We start from the raw sequence: 13,388 nt of genomic DNA, 5'->3' as shown, positions 1-13,388 counted from the left end.
TATGTGATATATTGGCTTCTGAATAATGTTACACAATGCAATATCTACATAATGATATGTTCACAAATATTAAACCAAAATGTCTTTGAAACATGCAAAAAGTGTTATGATGCAATTTTTTTTTTTATAATTTCATAATATTTTTACTAATTTGTCACTTTGTTTTCCTCTCATCTTCTTATTTGCTCTGTGTGTGTACATATACACAATGTATAAAATGGGGTGATTATTATCCTAAGAATTTATTAGGAGTAATTATTATACTAATAAATTGGGATAATGTGTGACCCTGGACCACAAAACCAGTCTTAAGTGTCTTTTTTTAATTGAATATACAATAAAATCGCCTTTGAATTTGTCCAAATGAATTATTAGCAATGTATATTACTGAATTAAAATAAGTTTTTATCTATTTGAAATAAACAAAATAGTTTCATGGAACATAACTTTACTTAATATCCTAATGATTTTTGGCATAAAAGAAAAATCTATCATTTTGACCCGTACTATGTTTTTTTGGCTATTGCTAAAAATATACCCCAGTGTCTTAAGAGGTTTGGTGGTCCAGGGTTAAATATTTCAAGCTCTAGTTAAGCACAAATGTTGATGTAACAATATTAATATAGCATGCACAGCACTTATCTATAAAATATGTTACATAATAAATACATATTTATTATATATTCGAACTTTTCTTTTGTAGTATTATATATTGAGTATATTCTATACGTCACATTTCCTGTAAGTGCAGTGTGTTTCGTTAATATTATGTTAATGCTTGTGCCAATGGTTGATTGTGACTCTGAAATAGTACAGTGAGATTTCTGACTAGCTGATGCTGCACAGATGCTTTTCATTTGCTTGTGCATCAGGGTGTGTTAGTGAGGCTGTTCTCATAAAAGGCCTGACCTCCACTTTGTCATCGTCCATTATAGAGATATAAACCAAAGCAGAACTCCAAAATACTGCAGACCCTTTTCCTTCCTCTTTGGCCACAGTAATTGTGTTCTTTGCCCTATATATTTTTTTTTTTTTTGCGAGTTCTATTATTTCTGCAGTAATGATAAAACACGTAATTATGGGAAGTGTGACGGTGTTGTCGTGGTAATAATTAGAAGTGTGATTGCTGCACTGCGTGCATATGTAATTTTATCATCTTATACACACACAATGGACAACAAAATCACAGTTGAATTCACACATGTGTGAAAGCAGATTTAAAGGTTCAGCACGGATATGTCCATGCTTTTCTTTAATATTTTTGAGTATTGTATCAAATTCTTATATTAACTGCACTTTTATCTTAAATGCTATTTGTGGAAGAAATTTTATTTTCTGTATTAATTGCTTCTCTGTACTAAAGAGTGTTCTTTAGACTGTCATGTTTCAGTATGCTTTGAGTTTTCGATGAGCTGAGAGATAACAGGAAATCTATTTAATGTGAATGTGCAAGACAAGTGTGTGACAGGAAATGTTATTTTTTTCCTCTTTGTTGCAATCTACATTAAACCTGAATGATTGTATGAATGTAGACCTTTTCCTGCAGGAAAATAAATATTCAAAAGACTTTTGTCTCATACCTGTAATTAAAAATTGCCATGGCACTATTTAATCTAAACAGGCATCCCATGTAAATTATTCTATATAGTAAACACTGGATGGATGGATCACCATTTTCCAGCATGAATAACTTCACAATTATTAACTAATGCATTTAATGGCCATTCTTCATTTAAAGACATTCTTAGACAGCTAATGACATCAGAAAGTATAACCTGAAGGACACATGCATTACACAGCAGACAATACTTGACCACGCTGCTCTTCTGAGCCGCTCAATGAAATGTGTTTCACTCAATAAAACCATTACAGACACAGGAAGGGAGAATTATAGTGGCCTCAAAAGATTGAGCTCATAAAGAATTCTGCAGGTCTTTGAGAGCGACGGAGAACACATTACAGCAGCTCCTAGTGACACATCCATCATATTTTAAATCTTAAAGGACACTAGGTTTGGACTCTACGGCTAGATGGAAACTGTTGACCTTGACACATTGAAACTGTAGACACACACACAGGTGATGCATAAACCCATATTATTATTTAAATATGATACAGCCCAGGCCCACTTTGGGTGGTGCTCAGTGAGACACTGAATACATGATTTCACCCCCCCCCCACACACACACACACACATTCACACTTCCCCCACTCACACACTCCATTCGTGAAATATTACCTAAGCAGGTGATTCAGTATTTTCCAGTGACTAACCGATACTCACATCTTACCTGGCATTTTCCAGTGCTGTGAGAAGGAAACCTGCAGAGCTGTCCAGAACATGGCAGGTGAGACTCATTTCACACACGTTTTACACTCCGACTGTGTGATTTTCCATCAATACAGCAATATTTGCTGCTTCCAGTCAGGCTGTTTCAAGGCCTGAAGAGAATATTATTGTCCGCCATATTGGACAGCATGAAGTTCATTCTCATTTTGCGTCACTGTTCCTATAAAAAAAAAAGAAGAAGAAGAGAGAAGCACCATATTGCTGCACGAATCTTTCTTTCTTGTCTTTTACTGGGTTCATTAAAATGAGCTCGGCTTTGTGTTTCACTGCAGCAGCTGAGCGCTGACTGTGTAACTTCGTTTTCTGCTTCTTTATAACGTCCTTCTCCTTGGCCGCTTTCTCAGTCAGAGAAAAAGCAAAGATAAAGCTGAACTCCAAATATGTGGACTCGACTGTATGGTATAAAGTGTTTAAATAGGTATATGTGCGTGTTTCTACTTTTTTGGTCATTTTTTGGTCATTTTTCTACTTTTTTGGTCACAAGTGCCACAGGAAGCTAAATAATAGAAGTGTTAATTTGCTTCAAAATAATAGTTTGATAGTTTGTTAACCCTCATGAGTTTCCAAACTGGCGTGGCTCTTTTTCTCTTCTAGAATGGCAAAGTAGAAAAGCTATGAATTTTCCAGGCTCTTTTTCTATACAGTGAAAGTGATTGGTGACTAAGTACTGTCAATCTCAAGCACATAAAATATCATAAAAGTGGCCAATATGACTCATGCACTATATTCTGAAGTCATACAATAACTTTGTGTAGAGAACAGGCTGAAATGTTTCATTATTTAGTGAAATTCTTGTCATAAAGTGAGGTTGACATCTGTGGTCACCATTCACTTTCATTGTATAGAAAAAGAGCATGGAAATTCGTAATTTTTCTTTTGGTGTTCCACTGAAGAATGTAAGTCACACAGAATTCAAAAGACACAGCGATGAGTAAATGATAACACTGTGAACTCCATTTGGCAAACATCCACTTCCTGTCGTGAATATCAATGTGCATATATGAGCGGCGTATGTTGTTTTCACATTTCTGTGACTGCAGAGCGAATAGGAGGGTTTGTAGTAACTAGAAAGGAATGCAATACTCAACTCATTTTAATGAAAGTCTTTCACTATAATCTTTCCATTAACATAACCTCTCAGTCATGTCTGTTTTGGGCCCTGAAACAACAGCACAGCCCCTAGAAATAACCAAGCAGGTTCTCTGGTGTCTCAATATTAATGTGAATTACTTTGGTTTCTGTGCAACCATGAGCTACATAAAGCTTCTTTTATGCAACTCCAAAATGGAGCAATATTTTGTATTCCTCATTTTTTCTTTTAAACTGTAAAACACACTTCCTCCTCATGACCAGCCCCATATTGTCACAGTAAGCTAATTTCAACAGTTGCTTTATTTCTTGCTCTAGCTCCTTTACTGAAGCTAAAAGCAGTCAAGAGAGGACACGGTTAGCATTTTAAAGTGGAGGGAAGCCCTGTGTGAATAGATTAAAGCAGTGCTGCCTGAGATGTGAAGACAGACACTTTCAGTAAGTCAAGAAACCGCCTCATTCACATCAGCTCTGCTAAACAGTTTAGTGGGTTTTGTAAGACCAAACATTCCAGTGAGACGTTGATAAAAGCTTGACATTGTACAGTTGCTTGTCAATGGCAGAAAAGTTGGAAATTAGAGATGTTGGTTCCATATCAGTTATTGGCCATTAGTAGAGTTTTATCCTTTGTTGATATTGGATATTTAATTGCACATGCTTGTTTTCGCTATTTTTACATTAAGATTAGCTTTCACCTAATGATGCCTTAGATTTAATCTTAAAATTACGAATAAATCAATAACGCTTTTAAACATAATCTTTACCTAACTGTATTTTTATTTTATTATAAAATTTTATTGTTTTGGCAATATAATATATAATTTTAATATATGCCATTTATTTGTAATTGAGCATGAAAATAGCATGAAAATAATTATCTGTTAATCGATATCAGCCAGAATTGTAATGTTGATGCGTCCCTGCTGAGAACATTATTTATTTATTTTTATTTTATCCTGTAGTTTTTACAGGAAAACACTGGCAGATATGGTTTAATTTAGTAAAAATACAGTAAAAATGTCAACAATTACAGATAAACCTGTAAATATTGTAGTTTAAAACTAATTTATAATTGCTGTCTCACCAATTCAAATGTATTTTACGGCGTGGCTAATTGATATGAATTTGTACAACCACTGCATTTATGTGCAATTTCTGTGAGCAGTAAGTTTAGGGGTGGGGCTAGGGTTGGTCCTTTATATGAATTCTTATTGATTTGCCAACTTGTAAAATACATACATAAATTTTTTTTGCCAACTTGTACGAATTGATACGAGTGAGGTCTTACAAATTCATATGAATTAGCCACTTAGCAAAATATGTACGAATTGCTGTGAGATCAGGTTGTTCAAACTAGTAAATCAGTAGCCCTTTTCTGCCTAATTAAAAATTTTGTACCTCCAACACAGATTAAAAATTACCACAATAACAGGTGGTGAATATTTAACAGTATTTTTACTGTGTTTTATAGTTAAATTACACTGATTTTTTTTACAGTATATGGATGGAATATTGAACCATTTTGTAAAACAGTTTACACGAAGAGTGCCATTTTCCAGGCTTTTGAGCAGATGTCTTTTGCCCCCATCTCCCGATGAGAAAGGTGTTGTTTTGATGCTCAGTTGCGTGGTCTGGTCAGCATGGTGCTGTTTCTTCTGAAATCACAGCTGCAGGCGCAAGCTGTGACCTCCTCACTCTCAGTCACAGGGGGCAAAATGTCCATGAGGAAACTTTGATATGTTAGCTCTTCAGAAAACAGATAGTGTCAACAAAGAAAGAGATACTTGCTGTAGAAGTGGCATTGTGTAACCGTAACTTTAGTTTCTGTTTTTTACAAAATCCTAACTAGGCAAAAGGTAACTGATGAAACCTTTTTCTAGGGAAAAGGTTAGCTGTTAGCTGTTAGCTGTTCACTGGTTTGAGAATTGATTGGCATGAACTGTGACAGTGCAGAGCTGGTGATGAGCTGTGAGCATTGTTATTTCTGCTTGCTTAACTTCTCATTCTGCATATTTTCCAGCTGAGAGTGTGCGTGTCTATGCATGAGAATATGTGCCTGTGTGATTTGTAATATCAGAAGATCTGCTATGCTAATTTTCCATTCCTTTGATCTGATTGGAAGCCACTAAAAACTGTTGAGGACCATCTGGAAAGTACCTGTATTTATGAGAGAATAACAAGAGCTGAAATGTCCATGTGGCGTGCTTTGAACATCAGTTTCTCTGCACACACATTTTTGAGATGTTTGAGTGTTTTTTAATTCATTGCTGAATTCTTAAGCTCAGGGATGCTGTTGGTCAAGACTAGGGAGTGAAGGGGTTGTTTTGGAGAGCACAGTAGTGGAATTCTCTGTCGGCTTGAACCAGTAACAATAAATAAAAAAAAATGCATACTTTCTAGGCCTAAGTTTGAAGTGAAGTTCTACAGAGATGATGTTAGAGTTAGTGCTGGGATATGCTGCTGGTTATGTGTGAACGGTCGTGGTGCTTCTTGAGTAGTTTTAGGAGTGGTTTTGGTTTAGTGTGGTAATCAGTGTGTGACTTATTCAAAACCTTTCAGGGGTTCATTAAATTACAATTGTTAATTGTAATTTTCTAGGTGCAGTAAAGTGCCACTAGTGCAGTTACTGTAGCTAACATCACTGACACATTTTAAATTCTAGCCCAAGCGTACGGTCAAATTCATTCAAATTTACACAGACAAAAATGACTATTGTAGATCGTCTACAGTGTAACAATGTATGAAGCACAGGTTACACATAAAGCAGTTTTCAACCCCATCAGTTTTCTGTTGGTCAACATGGCAAATCTACATGACCAACTTCAAGCCATTGTGAAATCTGGGTGTGTGAATTCCTGTTGAAATGATGGGATTTTGAACATTCAAAGAAAAACATCTTTGTCATGTTGGTTTTTACTGTTTTGCAAGTTGAGCCTGAGTAACATAATTTCCATTTTTTTATTAACCAACCCTCACAAGATAGCAAAATGAAAAAATAAAAAAGATCGGCGGATATTATAGACCAAATTGAGAGAAGATAAACATCTGTCATTATTTTATCTTTGTTATTAACATATAAAACAAACGGTGCTTTTTTTTTAAAGATACAGTATGTATATTTAGCAGCTGCATTCAAGAAATTGAATAAACATAAAAATAAAACACTATATACACTTCACTGTGTAAATTATACAATGATTCTTTCTAAAGCAACTGTATTAAAGCTCTTCAGTCAAGGGCAGCAAGTGATTTTGTTGTTTTATTAATATAAAAGACAGAGTTTAATGTGCTCTCAAGTTGTTTTAAATGAGTTTCTTTCTTCTGTTGAACACTGAAGAATGTGGGTAACAGTTGCTGGTCCCTAGTTTTCCTACTATCAAAGTCCCTGTGGACCAGTTAGGATACCCACATTCTTTAAAGTATCTTCTGTTGTTTTCAGCACAATAAATAAATTCATACATGTTTGGGACAACACAAGGGTGAGTAAATAATGATTTTTGAGTAAATGAATGTTTGAATATATTTCATTTTAATGACAAGCGGCAGCAAGTCTAGAACCTAGGGTTGCCACTTATACCACCCCCCCCCCCCCATATACTGTAACACATATATGATAATTTACTGTTCTTCTTAAGACTTGTTTTCATAGACTATATATTGAATATTAATGTTTTTAAGTATAAATAAGCAATGTCAAAAGGCCTAATTAAAGTCAAAGAAGATAATTTTTAGATAGTGATACAAATGCACAGGGTTTGAGCAGCCTACTGTTGCTATAGTAACCTCCTCAGATGAACTTTTAGCGGGTTTACCCAAATGTTATTTGTAAACACTGTTAAAAAACATACTTGTATCCTAAACAAATATGATAAGAACCCCAAATTTTGAGGGGATTTAAGACTTAATTAGGGGGGTCAGACCCCAAAATAATTAACATCTTGGTAGGAAAATGTTAGAATAGTATTAGAGCTATGCTTTTTTCTCTCAAACACAACTAACATTTCATAAAAAAGCCTCTTGCACCTGTATAATCAAAGATTTTACAATGAGAGTTCATTTGATTGACAGGTAAAGAGAGTCTAGCCATGCTTATGCTCATAATCACTATGCTAATGACAGGGTGTTATTCACAAGGAGGTGAAAGCGTAGGCTAGAGTCTCTCTGAAAGAGGCCAACACAGGTTAAGAACAAAAACTTGATGCCATTATAACACTCCTGTTAACAGATTTATTCAATGTGTGTCTGCCTTCATTTGTATAAGCACAGAATGTAGACAGTATGTTAAATGAAAGTCTTTGATTTCCATTGAATATCAGCATTAGGCCCTCAGTATGTGTCCAATCAATTAGAGGTTACCAGACTGAAGCATGCTGGACTAAACTTTACTTTAGATTATTTTATGTTACAGAAAATCACAAAATAGTATCTTGATATAATGACCCATGGACTCTACTCACTCTTCATATGATGAGCGATCAAACACAGGCAAATTTTTCCATGAAATGTTCTGGTGAATGTTGCACGTCGTTCAAACGACTCCCTGTGTCGTGCTAAACGAGAGGGTTTCTGATAATTATGGTAATTACCTTTTAAGTAGCCGAGCCCGAGATCATTAAACGTTCTTACGTGAATATGAAACGGTGGTGCAATGTGTGCTGCGGAGCTGACAGCTCCTGTGGTCTTGCATGCCCACTCAAACCTTTCTGCTCAACAACCCCCTGCCCTTTATTCACACAGACACACGCAGACAGTTGCACAGAAATCTGTCCCTTCATCCCATCTTCTTCTCTCCTCTATTCATCTCTGGTCCCTTCTGCACATGACAGACCGCAGCTGGCTTTGAGTTCTGTCCCCATTACTCCCCGTCTTTTCTTTCTTTTTGTTTCGCATGCACATGCTGGCATACACATACACACACACACACACACAGCAATTATCAAAGGCAATGAGACTGTTAGGTTGATGGATTGCCTTTTATAAAGTTGCTGGATTAGAAAGACCTGAGTATGGGAGTATTTGCATGAGTGTATATGAGTTTCATCTTCCTGTTTCATCTTTCTGGTCATTGCTGGGTAATGTTAATGGAGTTGTAAACAAATGATTTATTTTTCCATTTAATCCTGCCAATAGCCAAGCAAATCACATCATTTATCTCATTCATGTATTGAGTAGATGGTTTTTTTTTTTTTTTTAAGTGGTATTTCATAAATCCCGATAATCAAAATTTTAAGTGTATTAAGCTTTTGATTATTTAAAGGAATTGTTCTGTTTCTTTAATTATTGAACATTTCGATAATATAGTGTAATGTAATGTAACATAATATACATTCTTAAAAATAAAAGTGCTTAGGTTCTTCACAGCGATGCCATAGAAGAACACATTTTTGGTTGCACAAAGAAACATTCAGTCAAAGGTTCTTTAAAGGATCATCTCTTTCTAAGCTTTTTAGAATCTGAAGAACCTTCTTTCGCCACAAAGAGCCTGTTGTGAAACAGAAAGGTTCTTCAGATGTTAAAGGTTCTTTATTGAACCATTTAGACAAAAAGGTTCTTCTATGGCATCGTGAAGCCCCTTTGTAATATAATATTGAAAGAAATGTGATGGAAGTAAGATAAACTGCCACTTACACTAACATTATGCTCAACAAAAGCTACATTTAACTAAAAATACAATAAAAATAGTAATACTGTAACAAATATATAATTACAACTATAACATTCGTTTTATTTAATTTAATTTTTTAATAAAATTTTCAGTAGTCATTACTCCAGTCTTCAGTGTCACTTCAAAAATAATTCCAATATGCTGATTTTGTGCTTAAGTAACATTTCTTATTATTATACATGATGAAAACATTTAACACTGCTGCTTAATTTTTTTTGTGGGAACCATGTTCCATTTTTGCAGGATTCTTTAAAGAATAGGAAGTTCAAATGAACAATATTTGCAATTGACAGGTCTAGATGGAAAGGTCTCCAACTGATAATATAAATCCAGCTGTTTTATATAAAACTCTATTATTCTTTGAACAAGTGTTGGTTTCACCAACATGGTTTGTATGGTCCTCACAATATAGACCTGCTTTGATGATTACAGTGAAAATGGTATAGTTTTGTTGGGTCATGTGGACTGGAGAAGAGAAAAAAGTATAAAATTATATCAGTAAATACATACAATATAAGTAATGCGCATTTACTTACTACAACAAATTTGCAAAAAGTGATCTGGTTATGTTTAATGCTCTACCATCAACATTACTGATGGCTAAGGTCAAAAAAGTAAAGTCATGAAATGCACAGACACACTGTTTTTCTCCCACATTCATTGAGTCTGTTTCCTGAGTAGGTTATTAGTATTTCTGTCACACAAAGAGGACAGGGAGGTCATCAGTGGTGGCGGAGGTCATGCTGACTCACTCCTGAGGGTCAGTATTTGGCTGGTTAGCATGGCCCAACTAGCCAGAACTATATCATCCAAGCCAAAAGATTCTTTGTGGTGAAAGAAGGTTCTTCAAATTATAAAAAGGTAAAAAAGAGATAATTCTCTAAAGAACCTTTGACTGAATTGTTCTTTTTACTTTGTATTTTTCTTTGTCATTTTCAAGTACAAAATAGCATCTTGAGAAGAAAAAATAAATAAATTTACTTGAGGAGAAAAACGATTACATTTGTTTTTGGAGAATATATCTTGAATTATCTTGTTCCCAACACATTGTTTCAAACAAGAAAATACTAATTGTCACTGGGGTAAGAAAAATAAAGTTAACTGAAAACAAGTCTTGATATCTTAAGAGTGTTTATCTATTTTTACAGGAAAACAAGCTACTGTAAAGATAAAATTAATAATCAGTTTTGAAGTGTTGGGTTCAGTGCAGGGTTATTAATAGCTGTACAGTACGTCATATTTGTAGCTTCAAATGTTTCACAGATTTGGCCAGAATAATGGTCAAATTGCCAGAGATATGAGCATGCCCTTTGGGAACAGATATGGGTGTGTACTGGGAAAAACTATTCTGTAAACACACACATCCAAATTTACATTTACATTTAAGCATTTAGCAGACGCTTTTATCCAAAGAGATTTACTCAGGCTAAACATGTTTTTTAATCAGTATGTAAATCAGTATCTAATATCGTAGCCAATATGTACAGTGCGTGCCTGCAGAATCTGTTGGACCTGTACTGGATTTGAAATATGATGTTTTCAGTTTAAAATTTTAGCCTGTATGCTTTTTTTGCAGGTTATTTGATGGTTATAGAAAATACTTGTTTACTCTTCCACAAAAGCCTCAGTGTTGTTTGGGTTTATTAACTGGGTGTTCTGACACTCCAGTATCATCTTGGGGATCATTGCAGTTTTTAAGACATCATACATTTAGTTATGATGATCTGACTCAGTATGTAATAAAAGACATCAGAAGTGATTAATCGCTACTGTTAGTCTTAATGGAACTTATTGGCAGAAAGCCTCACAGTCACAGCAGGGGTTCAAGTACAGATGTTAGACACACACACACACACACACACACGCACACACACGCACACACACACACACACACACACACACATACGCACACAATGACCCAGTAATTGGAATAATACTAAATCCCATGACTCCACAGCTGATCTAAGCTCAAATTGCTTGCAGCTGAGTACACTCTTGCTGGATCGGTTTGGTTTGTGTTGCTGGTTTGTCTTTGGGTGTGCTTGAACCAGCTAGTTTCCTTCTCAAATATTGGCAGCTCTCACAGCTAACTTAAAAAATCTGTCACATTTTAATGGAATGGCAGTAAGGAACATCTTATAAACTGTTCGGATGCAAATCGCATGGCATATAATCAAGTTTTTTTTTTCTGGGACGTGGCCATAGATGTTTGTTTCCATTATCTAATTGGCTCTTAAACATGTAAACAGTCATACACATGTATGACAACAGACACAGTTTGTGCACACCAATATACAAAACCAATGTCTGGAAAAAAAATTGCAGATATTTAGGCCTCTTTTGATTTTAAATTATAATAATATTCCACTAATATTTACTGTAATAACATTTTTTGATCAAATAAATGTGGTAGTCAGAAGTGACTTCTTAATAATAAATGAATAGATAAATAATATTGAAATATCTGTCCCCAAACTTTTGAACAGCTGTGTGCACCTTGTTACTGGGGCAGTTCCCTCAAAGATACCTCCACTGTACCATTAAATATTAGTCGTAAAGGTATTTGTGCCAAATCTACCCATAGCCTAGTATTAGTACACCTTAATGTACGGAAGGTTACAGCAGGTGAACCTGTGAATGTCAATGTCAGGTGAGAAGCTCTCATAAATATCCCATTACTGTAAATTATATCAGTAAATGCAAATATATTCGGACTATACCAGTAAATTTAATTTTGATGGTGTTGTGTGTATGAGCTTTGTGTGCACATGATTCTCTTTTTCATTTTTCAGTAATCTTTCAGATGATTGTTGATTGGGAGAGTAGGATTAGTCAGGGTATAAGAATATAATTTGTGATGTAATTGCAATATAATTAATTTCCTGATTATTTACACATATCTATTGACACACATACGAGTGTCCAGAATGAGCAGAACGACTCCAGTGTGGTGACTGCTGTCATGACCTCTGGCGCTCTGTGCTGCTGACACGGTTTGGTCTCAAAAAGAGCAGCACACAACGCCCCTGAAGGCAAAGCCAGACCCACTGAACCTCAAACATGCACACTAACATCTACACTTGTGATTGTAGCAATAGTTGACCCAAAAATGAACATCCTGGCATCATTTACTCACCCTGATGTTTTTCAAAACCTGTATGATTGTTACTGTATACTTCAGAATACAGGAGTTATTTACTTCAATTTCAAGGCGTTTTTTTTTTTTTTTTTTTTTTTTTTTTTTAGTTTTAAGTATTGATGCACCGAAATGTAAATTATTATGTTTTTTTTGCATTTTTTCCTCCATTGTAGGATTATTTTGCCATTTTTTTCACCATTGCATAAATTAAATAACCAAAATGTGTTTTTTTTTCTGCTTTTGTCTTGCTTTAAAAAAATAATAATAATAATAATTACAAAACAACAATTAAAAAATATTTTCTTAATCCTTTTTTTTTTTTTTTTTTTTTTTTTTGCATTCTAGAAGACATTATACCAAAGCATAATTTGACTTATAATTAATAAGTTAGTAAAATAATATTCTTTGGATATTTTGAGACCTGCATCAAAGACATTTGATGTCTTTGCATGTCTTGCATTTGAGACTTGAGATCATGCATGTATTTTTTTACTGTACAAATAAAGCCAGCCTTGCTTAGCAGAAGAGAATTCTTTTAAAACATTAGAATATATTACAGATCCCAATTTGAACACTATTTGTGAATGTTATAATGAATGTATTAATAGAACTGTTGTAGAGTAATTATGATTATCATTATTATAGTCCTTTTAATTTTATATTACAGAACAACAGTAAAATTACAATACAAACATTTATGAATTTTGATGAGTTGTTGACTTTTCTGAGCTTTTATTTAGGTAGAAACCCGCAGAAAGATCTCAGTGCTTCTTTTTGTTGACAACAGCATGTCAACATGTCTTTTAAAAAAATTAAGCAACTGAAGAGTAACACAGTTTCAGCAAAGTTTTCCTCATGCTTTGGACTTTGAATTTGAATGCATTAGAAAATATAACACTCTGCTGTTTATTCTGCACTTCAATCATCACATACAGTAGCCTAACCACAAGCAGCAGCCACCTCTTCTTCTCAACGGAGACATGTCATACAACACTAAACCATTTCTCGCTGTCGGTTATTCGTGTTTGTAATGATTTCTCTAATAGTTTAAAATGTTGCTTATTTTTTATTATTTTGGTGAAAGAAAAACCTCAACATTCTGTCACAACTTAATATGGGTTTGGAATGAGTCAATGATTACAATT

At 34.5% G+C, this 13,388-nt stretch overlaps 1 protein-coding gene across 4 annotated transcripts in view; it reads left to right on the top strand.

The window, feature by feature from the left end:
• Positions 1-2,273: 2,273 nt before the first annotated feature.
• slc8a1b (solute carrier family 8 member 1b) overlaps positions 2,274-13,388 on the top strand; it is a 90,460-nt gene continuing 79,345 nt past the window's right edge. For 2 of the 4 annotated variants that reach the window (XM_026285594.1, XM_026285591.1), the window contains exon 1: positions 3,728-3,877. The gene's annotated coding sequence lies outside the window, so the exon portion shown is untranslated. Of the gene's footprint in view, positions 2,349-3,727; positions 3,878-13,388 lie in introns of those variants that run through there. The other 2 variants (XM_026285592.1, XM_026285593.1) reach the window with 2 other exon arrangements.

Source organism: Carassius auratus, chromosome 17, assembly GCF_003368295.1.
Source record: "Carassius auratus strain Wakin chromosome 17, ASM336829v1, whole genome shotgun sequence".
In the NCBI taxonomy this organism is placed as follows: domain Eukaryota; kingdom Metazoa; phylum Chordata; class Actinopteri; order Cypriniformes; family Cyprinidae; genus Carassius; species Carassius auratus.
The sequence above is the reverse complement of the archived record's forward strand: the minus strand, read 5'-3'. Positions and strand labels throughout refer to the sequence as shown.